General features: G+C 40.0%; 2 pseudogenes; one reads left to right on the top strand and one right to left on the bottom strand.

Moving 5' to 3' along the window:
* The first annotated feature begins 371 nt into the window (after window positions 1–371).
* LOC148201385 (pentatricopeptide repeat-containing protein At5g47360 pseudogene) lies at window positions 372–2,233 on the top strand (annotated as a pseudogene).
* A 1,814-nt stretch (window positions 2,234–4,047) lies between these two features.
* Window positions 4,048–10,002, bottom strand: LOC148201384 (uncharacterized; annotated as a pseudogene).
* Window positions 10,003–14,180: the final 4,178 nt, after the last annotated feature.

Raw genomic sequence — 14,180 nt, 5'->3', positions numbered from 1 at the left:
AAGCACGTCTGTGTCCTATACTCTATAACAGAAACAGAATGAGTTCATAAAGAAGAAACAGTGAAATACCGAAGACGGATTTGATACAATTCCTGCGGATTATCCCAAATAATCCTAAATCATTACAATAATAATAAATAATACAAATAAATTGTATATATTTATAAGTGTCAACTATAATTGTTTATAATTCCTGGTCCACTAAAATCTAATTATATTTTTTAAATTAAAGTTTCTAAAAACTATCTAAATAATATATACTTTATCAAACTTTAAATTGTTTACATAAATAAAAAATTATAGATTTTTGTCAAACTAAACAATAAATATTTAGTATCTTTTGATTTTTATCCAAAGGATGTTTGAAAAACCATTGGATTTGGAAGCGGTGTGAGAAGGAGGAAGGAACCAACTCAACTCATTTCTTGGCTGATGGAGTCTCGTCCTCACATACACAGGCACTGGTAATCAAATCAATTAGACCCTTTTCTGTTTCACGCAACCTTCGTCGTTCTTCCTTTTTCTTTCTCGTCCACTAACCCTATGCCCCAATTTGTAAAGTTTCGGCTTTTCTCGCGTTGCGACGCACTCAAAACTCTTCCTTTCTCCACCCACCGAATGGGCATGGTCGATACCCTCTGTACCCATCTCCACCAAAACAATGGCAGTGTTGAGAACTCATTGTCCAAGGTTAAGCCTAAACTCGATTCTCAATGTGTCATTGAAGTCCTCAATTCCTGTCATCCCAAGCAACCTCTATTGGGCGTCAGATTTTTCGTTTGGGCTGGATTTCAATCTGGCTACAGGCACAGTGTTTACACATACAGCAAAGCTTGCAAGTTGTTGGGGATTCAGCAAAATCCCCAAATTATTCGTGATCTCGTTCTGTCTTATGAGGCCGAAGGGTGTTTAGTCAATGTCAACATGTTCAGGGAGGTTCTGAAACTGTTCAAAGAAGCCCAACTAGCTAACGTGGCATTGTGGGTGTTGAGGAAGATGGAGCAGAGTTTCAACATCGGTGCTGACACTGTGATGTATAATGCGGTTATTAGGCTATGTTGCAAGAATGGCGACATTGAAACGGCTGAGAAGTTGATCGGGGAGATCAGTTTGAACGGTCTTTACCCTGATCTTATTACGTACATGGCAATAGTGGAGGGATTATGTGATGTGGGTCGCCCAGAGCATGCTTATTCTTTGCTTAAGGTTATGAGAGTACATAGATGTTCAACCAATTTGGTCCTTTTATCAGCCATTTTAAATGGCTTGTGTAGGTCTGGATCTATGGAAATGGCATTGGAGTTGTTGGATGAAATGGAGAAAGGTGGGGATTGCCGTCCAAATGTTGTTAGTTATACATCTGTGATTCAAAGTTTTTGTAAGAGAGGTCAGTGGACGAAAGCATTGGATATTCTGGATAGAATGAAAGCTTCGGGGTGCCATGCAAATCATGTTACTGTTTTTACTTTGGTTGATAGCCTTTGTGTTGAGGGTCGTGTAGGAGAAGCTTACAAGTTGATTGATAAGTTTGTGGTGGAACATGGTGTTTCTTATGGTGATTGTTGCAGTTCACTTGTGATTTCATTGATAAGGATTAAAAAGCTGGACGAAGCAATGAAGCTCTTCATGGAAATGCTTTCTGGTGATGCCAGACCTGATACTTTGGCATCTAGCCTTTTGCTAAAGGAGCTCTGTATGAAGGACCGGGTATTGGATGGATTCTACTTGCTTGAAGCAATTGAGAACAAGGGATGTTTGTCTGCCATTGACTCTGATATTTATTCTATTCTTTTATTTGGCCTTTGTCAAAGAAGCCACCTGACCGAGGCCACAAAGCTGGCCAAGATAATGCTTAAAAAATCAGTTCCGCTGCAATCTCCATACAAAGAGAGTGCAATCGATGTCCTAATAGAATCTGGAGAAAAAGATCTTGTGAATCATTTGACTGGCATTCGTAAGGGACTTTGATGATAAAAGTTCGTATGAAGGAGGTCACGTCCATTGTTCTCTGCTGCCTCTGGTCATATCATAAGTTTGCATTGTATAACAGCAACAGTAAGAATTGGTTTCTGTGATGTAGTCTGCTGGTACTTTGTTCATTTCTTCCCCTTGTAGGAGACAGTGTATTCTTGAGAAACAATATGCTTGTCTTTATCTGTGAATGCTAAACCCATTCTCCTGTAGATTCCTTTTAATATCGATAAGTTGGCAAGCCCATTTTCCTCATACAAAATGCTTTCTTAATCCAATTCGCATCACACACCGCACCATAGTCACTGAATTCGTTCATCCATCCATCCTTATTTTCGTTGCATTCGTCACTCTGTTTGATCAGTCCAACACTTGTTCTCTGCATGGAAGGCTTGGCCTCTCATCTTACACAAAGAGGGAGTCATCAGTAATTGAGTTTAAGGGGTTTTGCAAGCAAACTAAATGAACTTAATAATTGAATTGCAAATTTTAACTAGTGATCATAGATTTAACTTATTTAAAATAAAGTAATTACTAAGATTCGGTAACAATTAGATAGTGGGAAAAGTGAGAAGTGAACTATTGGAATAATAAAATTGAGATAAGCTGGCTAATTAGACTAGAACCACTGACCCCATTAGCGTTCTAAGTCAACACAAAGACAAGACAATTAACTTGTAATTCGAATTTAAAGATGATGAATATAGCCAGCGAAACATTTTGTTGAAGTGAAGGCCATCATAAAATTTCTGGTTTATATTTTGCAAACTCAGTTATGAATTCTAATTATTTATTGCACACCCTTTGCATTTTCAGTTAATCATAACATGGCTCGCCTGAACACCATTCGAATTTGATACTTGTTCTATATGGCTTATAATGCTGCTACCTACTGATCACTATACAACAAACTCATTAATATAGAGGAAGACATCGAGTGGATAAAGGAACAATGCTAGTAAAGTATCTAAAAAAATGAATTAATTGCTTAGTAAATTAACTGCTACTAAACGAATCAAATTTATTGGCAAGTGATTGTTACTGATCTTTCATTTTATCCAATTCTAAATTTATTTTTGCTTGTGATTGTCAAGATTCAGAATCCCTACAGATTTAATTGTTAAGCATTCTCCTAAGTTTTTGTCTTTTGCTGTGAATTATAAATCTTATAAGAATGACTAAATAAATAGCCAATAAGAAGGATAGAGGAGAGGAGTACCATCTTTTGCAACCGAACTTTTTTGCTATTTGTTTGAAGAAAGAGCAGGGACTAAAGGTGTTGGTTTTGTTCCTTGTGTTGTTGTGGTAGAGACTTGTGCAGTTCCCTGTATCAGGTGGGATAAATCATTATTAAGAAGGAGCAATATGGTGATATTTCTCAACCCAGAATAGTTCTTTGGTGTAATTAAGCTGCGAATTCAGAACGGAAAAGTGGCTAGAGAATTTCAATCAAAAAATGAAAAGGAGCCTGAGGCCAAGGCTAACACGTTCATAATTGGAAGATTTTATCTCCTGATACATTGTAAAAGAGAGAAAGGAAAGATGTTTCTGTAATGGGTTACTATGAATAATATCGCTCTTTTTCACTTTTAACTTCATTACATTTGGGTATTGCTATAGGAGAAATAAATCTAAGATAGATGAAGGGCCTGAAAATCTCGGCACTCATTTTCTTAGTCATTTTTAGTTTCTTCTCTGGTGCTGCCGCCCAATTTGAACGAGTGCTTCCTGCATTTCCAAGTAAAAACACTTGTGTTTTTCATATTAGGATCTATCTAATTTCAGTTTCTGATTAAATGTCATTCTAATTGTAAACCCGTTCGGCCAATTACTGAGATTGTTTGGACTGTAAGACCGTTCGGCCTTTGAATGTAACTGTAAGATCGTTCGGCCAATGACAAGGAGATCGTTTTGAGTGTAAAACCGTTCGGCCTTTGACTGTAAATGTAAGATCGTTCGGTTCCTCCTGTCCTTTCACGTTCGGATTCGGCAGTTCTTTCCCGTTCGTTTCCGGACCATTCGGTTCCTTCAGTCCTCTCGGGTTCGCAGCTTGTAGTGCTAGCCCGTTCGGCTTCGTCAAGCCTCTCCCGTTGGGTCCAGCAGTCTTCTCTTGTTCGGATCCGACCGTTCGGTAAATCTCGATCGACCTGGGCTATAGTGATCGGCCTCGGACCGTGTCACCTCACCGTTCGTTCGTCCCCAAGATGACTTGTCTTCTATTGCCTCGGACCGCTGGGCCACTCCCGATCGGCATGGGCTGTAGCACTTGTCCTCAGACCGCTCGGAAACTTTCGATCTGCTTGGTTTATAGCAATTGGCCTTGGACCGTGTCACCTCACCGCACGTTCGTCCCCCAGACAATTGGTCTTCTATGGCCTTAGACTGCTCCGCCACTCCCGATCGGTATGGGCTATAGCACTTGTCCTCCGACCGTTCGGCAACTCTCTAGAACTCCTCAACATCCCTTGCGATCCGCATCGCCACCATCCATTCCTGCGGTTCATGCTGTCGGACTTGATTCCGGATGTCCTCTTTCAATCCCAGAAGAAAATATCCCAACAGCTGCTCGTCCAGTACCCTCTTCGTTGGACCCGCCAATATCTTGAAGTATTGTACATACTCGTCCACCGTCCCCGTCTGTCTCAATGCTGTCAACCGCTCAACAATGGTTCCAAACCTTATCACCAAGGCTTCCTTCAAACCATCCCATGAACGATTCTTGGCTTTCTCCTTCCAAGCTTTGAACCAGTAGCCAGCGCTCCCCTCCATGCTCACATACGCTAATCGTACCTTCTCCTCTTCCGCTACTCCTTGAAATTCGAAGAATCGCTCCGCCCAATTGATCCAGTTCAATGTATCTAATCCTTCGAACATGGGCAGCTCCACCCTCTTTCTCCAATTGAACCACTTACCTTCTCCACCCCCAATTTCGTCCTTGCGTCTCGTACTCCTATTGGCGTTCACAGGCGCTTGACTGTCGTCAAACAGTTCCTCTTGAATGCGGTGCCGTCCCCCCGATAATCGCCTCACTTCTTGAAGATCCTGGCGTGTGGCTGCCGAGTCTTGTCGAACTGCCGCTTTTTTCACCTTCATTTCCTCCCTTGATGACTCCATCTCCGCCTTTCGTCCATCCATTGACGGCTCCATTGCCGCCATTTGTTCCTCCATTCTTCCTTCTAGTGCGTTTAATTTTTCCCCCCTTTGTCTTCGCTCTCGTTCCTCCCCCGAGCACTCCCTTCTCCTTCTCTGATTCTCGTTAACAGTATGTTGATCTTCATCTACAAACCCTGGACTGCCTTCTAATCCCTTTTCCTGGTTCCACACCCTTCCTCCAAGAACTCGCAAGAGTTCTCTGGTTTCCTGCCGCATTTCTTGCATATTTCTTCTCCATTCTGCTAGCTCCCTTTTCTGTTCGCTGATCCTCCTTTCCCAAGAATTGTCTCTTCCTTCCATGCTTCCCCATTTCTTGACCACTTCTTGATCCGTTCTTGACCCCTCTCCTAAGGATATCCGGCAGGTCGGACCAATTGTTAGGTTCCTGGGTTTGGAACCTAACAAGAAAACACTCAAAAGATAGAAACAGAAATGAAAGAATGAGTTTTTGCTATTATTCACCGTAAACGAATCTCTTTACAAGGACTGGGTTTGGGAGCATAACCTCCTTCTAGAGAGCCTAACCTCCCTCCTCAGGATGACAAACCCTGTTAGACTACAATCAAACAATCGACCCCCCACTACAATTGATTATTTGCTATTTATACAATCAATAACCCCGCTCTTCCTAACTGCTAAGGCAGTTAAGGCAGTTTTTATTCCTTCACTCGTAAACTCTCCATCCCTAACATAACCAGAACGTGAAAGAACAGGTTTTTCAAGGAAGGTGTTTCAGTAGGGATTGAGACCGAGACACTAACCTTCGACTGGTGCGCTTCGCTTGTCTGCTTCCAATTTGGACCGATCGGTCACCTTCAATATTGCCCGCTCGGTGAACTTCAATCTTGACCGCTCAGTTGTAAAAGAGGGGAGGTACCTGCAAAAGGCACTCGGACGCTCAAGTTAGGAGCGGTTTTATGAACTGTTTGTTACAGTTAAATATTGAAGTCCTAATAGGACGTAAATAGGGCGTATTGTAGTATGAGTTGATCTGTCTTTACCTCAAACCTAAACCCTTATTTATAGTGTTTAAAGGAATCTAAATTAATTTACCTCTTAATGGTCATTAATGCAAACCTTAATTGTTTAACGGTAGCCGTTATCACATTCATTGTGCACTCTGCTCAATAGTTGTCGAGACCGAACGGATGTGAAGCTGGTCGAGACCGATCGGTAGCCTATGAGCCCATAGTAACATAAGCCCCCCAAGTCTGAGTTAATCGTTCGGCTTTAGCCAAACGGTTAACTATAGGACTTATGAGTTTGAGGGAGGTTGTTCTCGTTGTATTAAGGAGTTTGCTCTCCGTGTGCTTCAAGTCGTTATATCCTATTTGTGCCGAACAGTTCCATGTATTGAATTTGGCCGCATGCTTGACAGTCCTTGTTATCAGAGCTTCCAGATTGATGAGAGTGAGAACCGTTCGGTTGAGAGGTATTTTCTTCCCGGACTTTGGCTTCAACTTTGACGAGAGGGTTTTACCTCTTGGCCGAGTGGGATTTACCGCTCGTCTTTCGCTTCGACCTTGACGAGGGTTTTACCTCTCGACCGAGTGGGATTTACCGCTCGGTCTTTGTTTTCCACTTTGACGAGAGGGATTTACCTCTCAGTTGTGATTTGCAGTATCCTGTTACCTGTACTGAAGAAATATAACAACTCGAAATTTGATATGGTGAGAAAGAGAGTAGCCAAACAAACCAATGCATTAATGTCAGAATAGGTTGTTATAAGACCGGTCGGTCAATCAAATAAGATCGTTAGGTCTTCAATCTTTATAGAGGAATTTACCTCTTCACCGAGTGGGATTTACCGCTCGGTCTTCAAATCTTTATAGAGGGATTTACCTCTTGGATGAGTGGGTTTTCCCGCTCGGTCTTCAAATCTTTACAGAGGGATTTACCTCTTGGTCTTTAATCTTTATAGAGGGATTTACCTCTTGGTCTTTAATCTTTATAGAGGGATTTACCTCCTGGATGAGTGAGTTTTACCGCTCGGTCTTCAAATCTTTATAGAGGGATTTACTTATTCTCCGAGTGGGATTTACCGCTCGGTCTTCAAATCTTTAGAGGGATTTACCTCTTTGACGAGTGGGTTTTATCGCTCGGTCAGGAGGGCTTTACCTCTTGGTTTTTATCTTCAATTTTGACGAGGGATTTACCTTTCGGCCGAGCGGGATTTACCGCTCGGTCTTTTTCTTCAAACTCTTCGAGAGACTTTTTTCGCTGGATATGCACTTCTTTAGCAACGTTTAGGAACGATTGATTGGGCATCAATTACCTGGCCTTATTTATTCCATAATGAAACCGTAGGACAATAACAAAAGTCTAAATCAAATGAAACTAAATTTAACCATGACATTAATAGAGTTTTGGAGGTTTCTCCTTTCTCCTGCTTAGTATTTACCAAATCTGCCGGTGTTACCTCCTGTTTCCGATTGGATGCGTATTGTCTCCTAAAGAGGTTTTCCACAGTAGCGAAGCAATCCACTGTGTTGGGAGGGAGAGTGTTATACCATTCCAATGCCTCTTCCTTAAGTGATAATGCGAAGGATCTGCACATGATCGGGTCGCTGTTTGTATAGAATGCCATTGCATTACCGAACGTCCTTAAGTGATTATCCGGATCAGCCGAACCATCATACTTATCCAATACGGGGCGAGTCTTTTCTGGCAATTGGGTTTGATAAAAATTTGATTTGTTTAAATAATAATAGCATTCATGTTTAGACAAATCAAATTTTTATTTAAACAAATCAAATTTTTATTTAAAAAATTGTATTATCATATATCTAATTTTTTTTATTTTTTAATTGAATATATGTTATTTTATTTTGTTGTTAAGTGAATGATCTATCTAGTAATTTGCATGTCTATGCTTACATGTCTTTATATGAAAAATAAAAATAATTTAAATAAATTTTAAACTTATTGCAAATATGAGTATTTTTAATTGAATTTCTATGAAAAAATGTTCTAAAATCTTCATACTTTTCTAATAAGTTTCTGCTGTGCTGTCAATTGGGATAATGTAATCACATGGGTTTTAATCTTAAGCACAATTTTTGACAATAAAAAAAAATCTTGAACATTAATCACTTTAACAAAATGACATGTTTTCATATTATAAATTAAATATTAAAATAAAAATCAAATTAATAATATGGAGGCACTACATAATGACATTTGTTTCGACTGGATCTGGTGGGACCCTGTTAAAACACTCACGAATGGTAGAGACTGGCGGACGAGTGATATCGCATGCTACGGATCAGACGGACGCTTGGTGTCGGACGAACGTTTTCTCATGAGCTGAAGCAGACCGAGCGGCTCTGTCTCTAGGGGGCACTAGTAGCTGGTGAAAACCGGACGGTTACCTCTTGGCTGAGGGCTGGATGCGCTGGGAAGGGCCGAACGGGCTCTCTCGTCTTCAAGTCCTGGTCGTAGTATTCGTCCTCTCTCTCCTCACTCTCCAAGCCGGGCGGTCGTGTACCTGTCAAAGGCACTCCAACGCTTAAGTCAGTAACATGACCAAGTGGTCTGTAATGCATGTGTATATTGCATTGTAAGCAATCTGCCTCGAAATCATACCTGAGACCTTTATTTATACTGATTGTAATGGGCTTTTACCTTTCGTGGGCCTGAAAACGGTCCAATCGTACCTTAATCTTCATTAAGGGCTTTAATGAGTCATTAGTATTTAACCGCGTAGTCCACATAGTGAGGGACGGTCGTGACGGCCAGTCAGTAGGATGACCGGCCAAGGATGCCAACCTGGGTGGGAAGCCACTCGGTTCTGCCGATCGGTCACGATGGACACTCGGTCTTGTCGGTCGACCTAGATGGACGACCATGGAGGGCCGCTCGGTCTATGAAAGCTCGGACAACGTTAGTTTGGACACTCGTTCTTGATTGTGACCTGGGTGGGCGACATTGGGTTAACCGCTCGCTCGGTCTATGTGTCGGGAGGACCGGACAGTACAACATCTAATCACCAATTGGTAAAGATAATTTTGATTATTGAACTATTTTTCTTATTGTGCAAGTTCGTGATGTTTTTGTTGAGAGTACAACATCAAAAGACCCTATCATTCCATCTTATCCTATTTGAGAGTAAAGGACTAAAGTAAAAAATATAGAAATTATAAACCTTCTATAGAATGTAAATTTTTAATAAAGATTAAATTAAAAATACATACTTAAATTTATGAGAAACTTAATATTTCTTTTTTAACGATACAAAATATCAAATCAATAAACCCCACCTAATAACAAAATTAAACCGTATATACTTAATTAAAAAATGTATATATGAAAGGGAGCAAGAATATTTAATCTGGACTCGATTAAAAATACCCAACATATTAGAGAATTAAAATTTAAGTCTTTCCTAAAAATAATCTCACTCGGAGGAAAGCTTACACTTCAACTAAAATAAATTGAAAAAAAAAATTACCTCTTTCTTGTCGTTAACGACAAAAACGGCAACACCCACGCGATGTGAAGCATTTGCAGGAAAGGTATCAGGAGTTTCTGGAATCCATCGCACAAGCATCAAATACTCTGGCTCAAATGGTGATACTTAAATCCAGCCTAAAAAGGAAAGTGGCTTCTTAGAACAATTAAAACGACTTTCTACTCAAACAAAACACTACTTCTCCACGTTCTTACCTTGTACTTAGGACAGCTCCAGAATTGCTTTCCTCTGTTCTTAGCAGTTCTAGCTGTTCTTACCACTGTTTTCTCTCCACACAGGCAAAGGGGTGATACACCATCAATCGAAGATACTCCACCACCACGAAAAACGAAATCAGAGTTTTGATTCCGCCACCAATTGCATGTCGAAGATGAACAAGAATGCGACTTCTGCACTTCATTACCCATGACTTCGAATCGAAGAAAGAACACGCACCCTCCCACTTCCAACTACATAATCTTCACCTCACGCGAACCCTAATAATAAAAACCCCCAATTTGTTTCCCCAATCTCAGTTGCATTCCTCAATTAAAACGTCTTGCCCTTTAATTTTTTCTTTTTTCCAAGTATACCCTTACCAAAACTGATTATACTTCTGTTCCCTCTTCTTTATTTAATTCAAAAATGCTTTTAAATGCCACGTCTGCTTAGTAACTGCAATGACCATGCCACGTAACCAATACTGTAACGACCGTTTGTCCAATTTAACGGCAGACCTGTAATTGATTTAATTTTACAAAAACAAGGACTCAATTGATACGCCGAAAAGAAAGAGGACCTATTTGAAATTCATGACCAAAATAGGAACATACGGAGACATTAAACCTTTTTTTTAAAAAGAAAACAAAAATGCCAACACAGATAAATAGGTATTTTATGATAAATTATTTATCTTAAAGGACATCAATGTCATTATACTTTAATTCAAATAGTCTACAATACTTTCGTTTTCTTTATCACATGATATCCTTCATCTTTTTTTATTTTATTATTATTGTGTGGGATATATTCCGATCTCCTACTCAAACCATTTTTTTAAGATCAAAGGTAGATTTGGATTTCAATTTAAATACTCAATAACTTTTGTTACTATGGGATCATAGCCGACCGAACGGTAAGGGTGTAGAAGAGTCGTCCGACCGATGATACCTCTCAGGTCAATGAACCGATCGGTTAAATCAACCCGACCGATGATACCTCTCAGGTCAATGAACCGATCGGTTAAATCAGCCCGATCGATGATACCTCTCAGGTCAGTGAACTGATCGGTTAAGTCAGCCATTAAGGTAATTAATAGTAATAACTGTCAGGGAGTTAATGAAAATAATTGGCATTTATTGATAGTTAATGTTGTCATTCATTGGTGGTTAATGAGTCAGACCTAACAGTAAGCTCATTATAATTTATAAATATTTGTCTGGCAAGGAAGACAGGGAACTTGAACTTGAACTCAAACTTAGAGCTCTGATAACTAAATCTTGATTACAAGATTATTACACAAAGTCACTGACTTGAGCGTCGGAATGTCTTTTGCAGGCACCCTCCCTCGTGGCTTGGACAAGGAGAAGAGAGAAGACAGCACAACTGGACATCGAAGCAGACAACTTTGAATGTTTCGAACTAGGATTCTAAATCCGGCCGAAACATTTTGGCGCCCACCGTGGGCCCGAACGACATCCCCTTTTGGCCACTAGGAGCCTGACGAGCACTCGGTCTGTACATCGTTACTTCGGATCAATACTCTGGTAGCACAAACAAAAAATCTAATAGTAATTTTTAATGACCTGTTTTTTGTTTAAGGAATTTTCAGGAAACACATTATCCGAGAATTTACGAAATAGATCTCATAAATCCCGCCATGACTGATCCTGAAACCGCCATCACTCCACGCCGAAGCTTGAGATAATCCAAAAGGCGGAGGATAGAGGATAGAAAGCACTTCGTGTTAGGAGTGAAAGTATTTCACAACTTGAAATATCACTTTATTATAAAAAGACGGGTACAGGAAATACTAAAGACGATGGTCTTTTAGGTGGCACATTGTGCTGTGCAGATTTCACCGGCGCAATTTCCCATGCTCGGTGCTTTATATTATGTTGCGAGCTTTATCACATGCTGCAGAATTATTTTCATACCTTTTTCCATATTATTTTTATTTAATAAAACTGTATTTTGCAAGCTTTATTACATGTTGTACAACTATTTCACAACCAACCAACCAGCTTCACCACTCACGAGCACTTGGCTTTGTTTAAACATATCATTGTTTCCTATAAAACCATTCTAGAGTTATTTTATTATTATTGAATAATTTAATTCAATATTATATTATTCAAAAGATTTACTCAGGAACAAAGTACGGGATTAATGACGTACCTGAGATGAATATTTATTCAAGATTTATCTTTAGTTGGTGCACTTTTCTTGATAAAGCTACAAGGAAAAAAGGACATTGTAAAGGTAGGAAGCATTTTGTTCTGATGCCATGTGTAAGACCCTGGAAAATAACGTACGCTGGAGTACATGTGGCAGCTGGAGAACGAGACACTTCAACAACGTACGTGGCGACTGCAGAGCGAGATACTTCACCAACAGACGCCAGGTGTCACGCTGCATGGAGTCTGGAGTGGAGAGCACAGTGCAGTTTGTGTGTCACTCTGAGAACGCGACACTTCAACAACGAACGCCAGGTGTCAAGCGAAGGAGAACCGGAAATCAGTTAGTGGAAAACAGGTGTCGACTGAAGAGGGGACGTTCGTTCTCGACTGTGGAGCAAAACGGGGATTTTCAGAAAAACACTCCACTCTCCTCTGCATGCACTATCTTTCCAAAAATCTGATCTTCCATCTTCCTCCTTCTTCTCTCTAGAAAACCCTCCCTTCTCTCTTCTATAACTTACCATTCTCTACTCCGATCACCGTTCAGGCACCGTGGAAGCATTCCCGGCGTCTCAAGCTTTACCTTAAACCGAACAGTTCTGGATTCTGAAACGGGTAAGTTCCTCGTCCTTAGCTGTTCGTCCGTATTAACATGCAAGCCTAGCTCTGGTTGCATGCAGTCACCTTATCTGAACCAATCTTGGTTTTCTGTAATTTGTTTTAGTTTGAAGAGTTTGGTTGAGCGTTGAGGGTAGAAGAGATCTTATTTCTGAAAGCTGAGTTTTAGTCTGAAAGACGTACGTGCACTTCTAGAGGTAAGGGAAGCTTATTAATTTAATTGATACTTGTATGATGTATGAAAGCATGATATGGACTGGATGCATGAGATGTATGCTGATTGATTGGTTACGAACGATCGCTGTTATAATGAATATTGTATATGTTGGTTGAACTGTATGTTGATGATTGATACGTATGAATAGAAAATGAGTTATCACTTTGAAGTATGACTGATTAATGTGAATCATATAAAGTTATAAATTGATATTGATATGAAGTTATAAGGTATGAGCTGATATGTGGAAACTTGAGATTTGATATAGGTGAAAATCTGGAATATGAATTCCCCACTATGATAAAATACGTTTGTCATCGTACGGTCTTATACCGTTCGGTTTCTAGTAAATTGCTTAAAAAGGAATTCTTTCATTTGGAAAGAGTTCTGTTTGAGAACGAGCGTCCTCCTGTGAAATATTAGGTTTGAGCGTTCGGCTTAGCCTAGTGGTACCGTATACCTTAAATTAAATAATAATATATTTCACCCTTATACTTAAAATTAGTAGCACTCGGTCTTATACCAAGCGTTGTCCTAAGTAGCGCTCGGTCTTGTACTAAGCGTTCGTCATAATTGGTGCTCGGTCATCTACCTAGCGTTCGTCCTAAATGGTGCTCGGTCTTATACCAAGCGCTCATATTATTGAATACCCACTTTGATAAAATAACGTTCGTTCAATTATAATAGTATTCTCCTTTCCTCACATTCGTTCATTTACTGGCATCGGTCGTCTGTATGCGAATTACTACAAAAATAGTTCTAAACATTCTTGGCTCTCCTTCTTACATTGGATCTGATCTAAGGTCTTCATGATGAAATTTTCTTTAAGTATCAATGTACATCCAAACGAGTTAGTTCATTTAACTGACCGCATAGATAGTAACGTTCGTTATAGACTTCTTAGTTCATTCAGTACATTCTCTTGACGTTCGTCCTAGTTCTTCAGAGGGCTGAACGTTCGTTATTTTATGTTCTTAAAACTAAAGATGAAAATGATGATAAATTATAAGAACTTGAAGGGTGAACACTATATTGAGTGATTATACGATTATGGATTTTGGACGAGCGTTCCAAGGAGGAACGACTCATATATATTGAATATTGGATTTGGTAAAGTATGACTGTGGCTATGCTAATGCTGGCTGTCCATCCTGATGTTCCGTGAGTACTCGTCCTCACGTAGAGGGGTATGTCATGTGTGGGAATGGCAGGAGGTCCTTAGTCCATAAGTTAACATGGGCGACGTAAGAACGGACTAACCTCGAGTGGCAGCTGTTGAGTGTATTTCAGTTACTACATCACTCGAGTGCAAGGACGCCTGTAGCTACATAGATTCATACAGTCCGGACGGTCGATCTAGTATATATATTCC

Source organism: Vigna umbellata, chromosome 3 (genome assembly GCF_029865625.1).
Source record: "Vigna umbellata cultivar VRB3 chromosome 3, Vumbellata_1.0, whole genome shotgun sequence".
Taxonomy (NCBI): domain Eukaryota; kingdom Viridiplantae; phylum Streptophyta; class Magnoliopsida; order Fabales; family Fabaceae; genus Vigna; species Vigna umbellata.
This window is presented reverse-complemented; position numbering and strand designations above follow the sequence as displayed.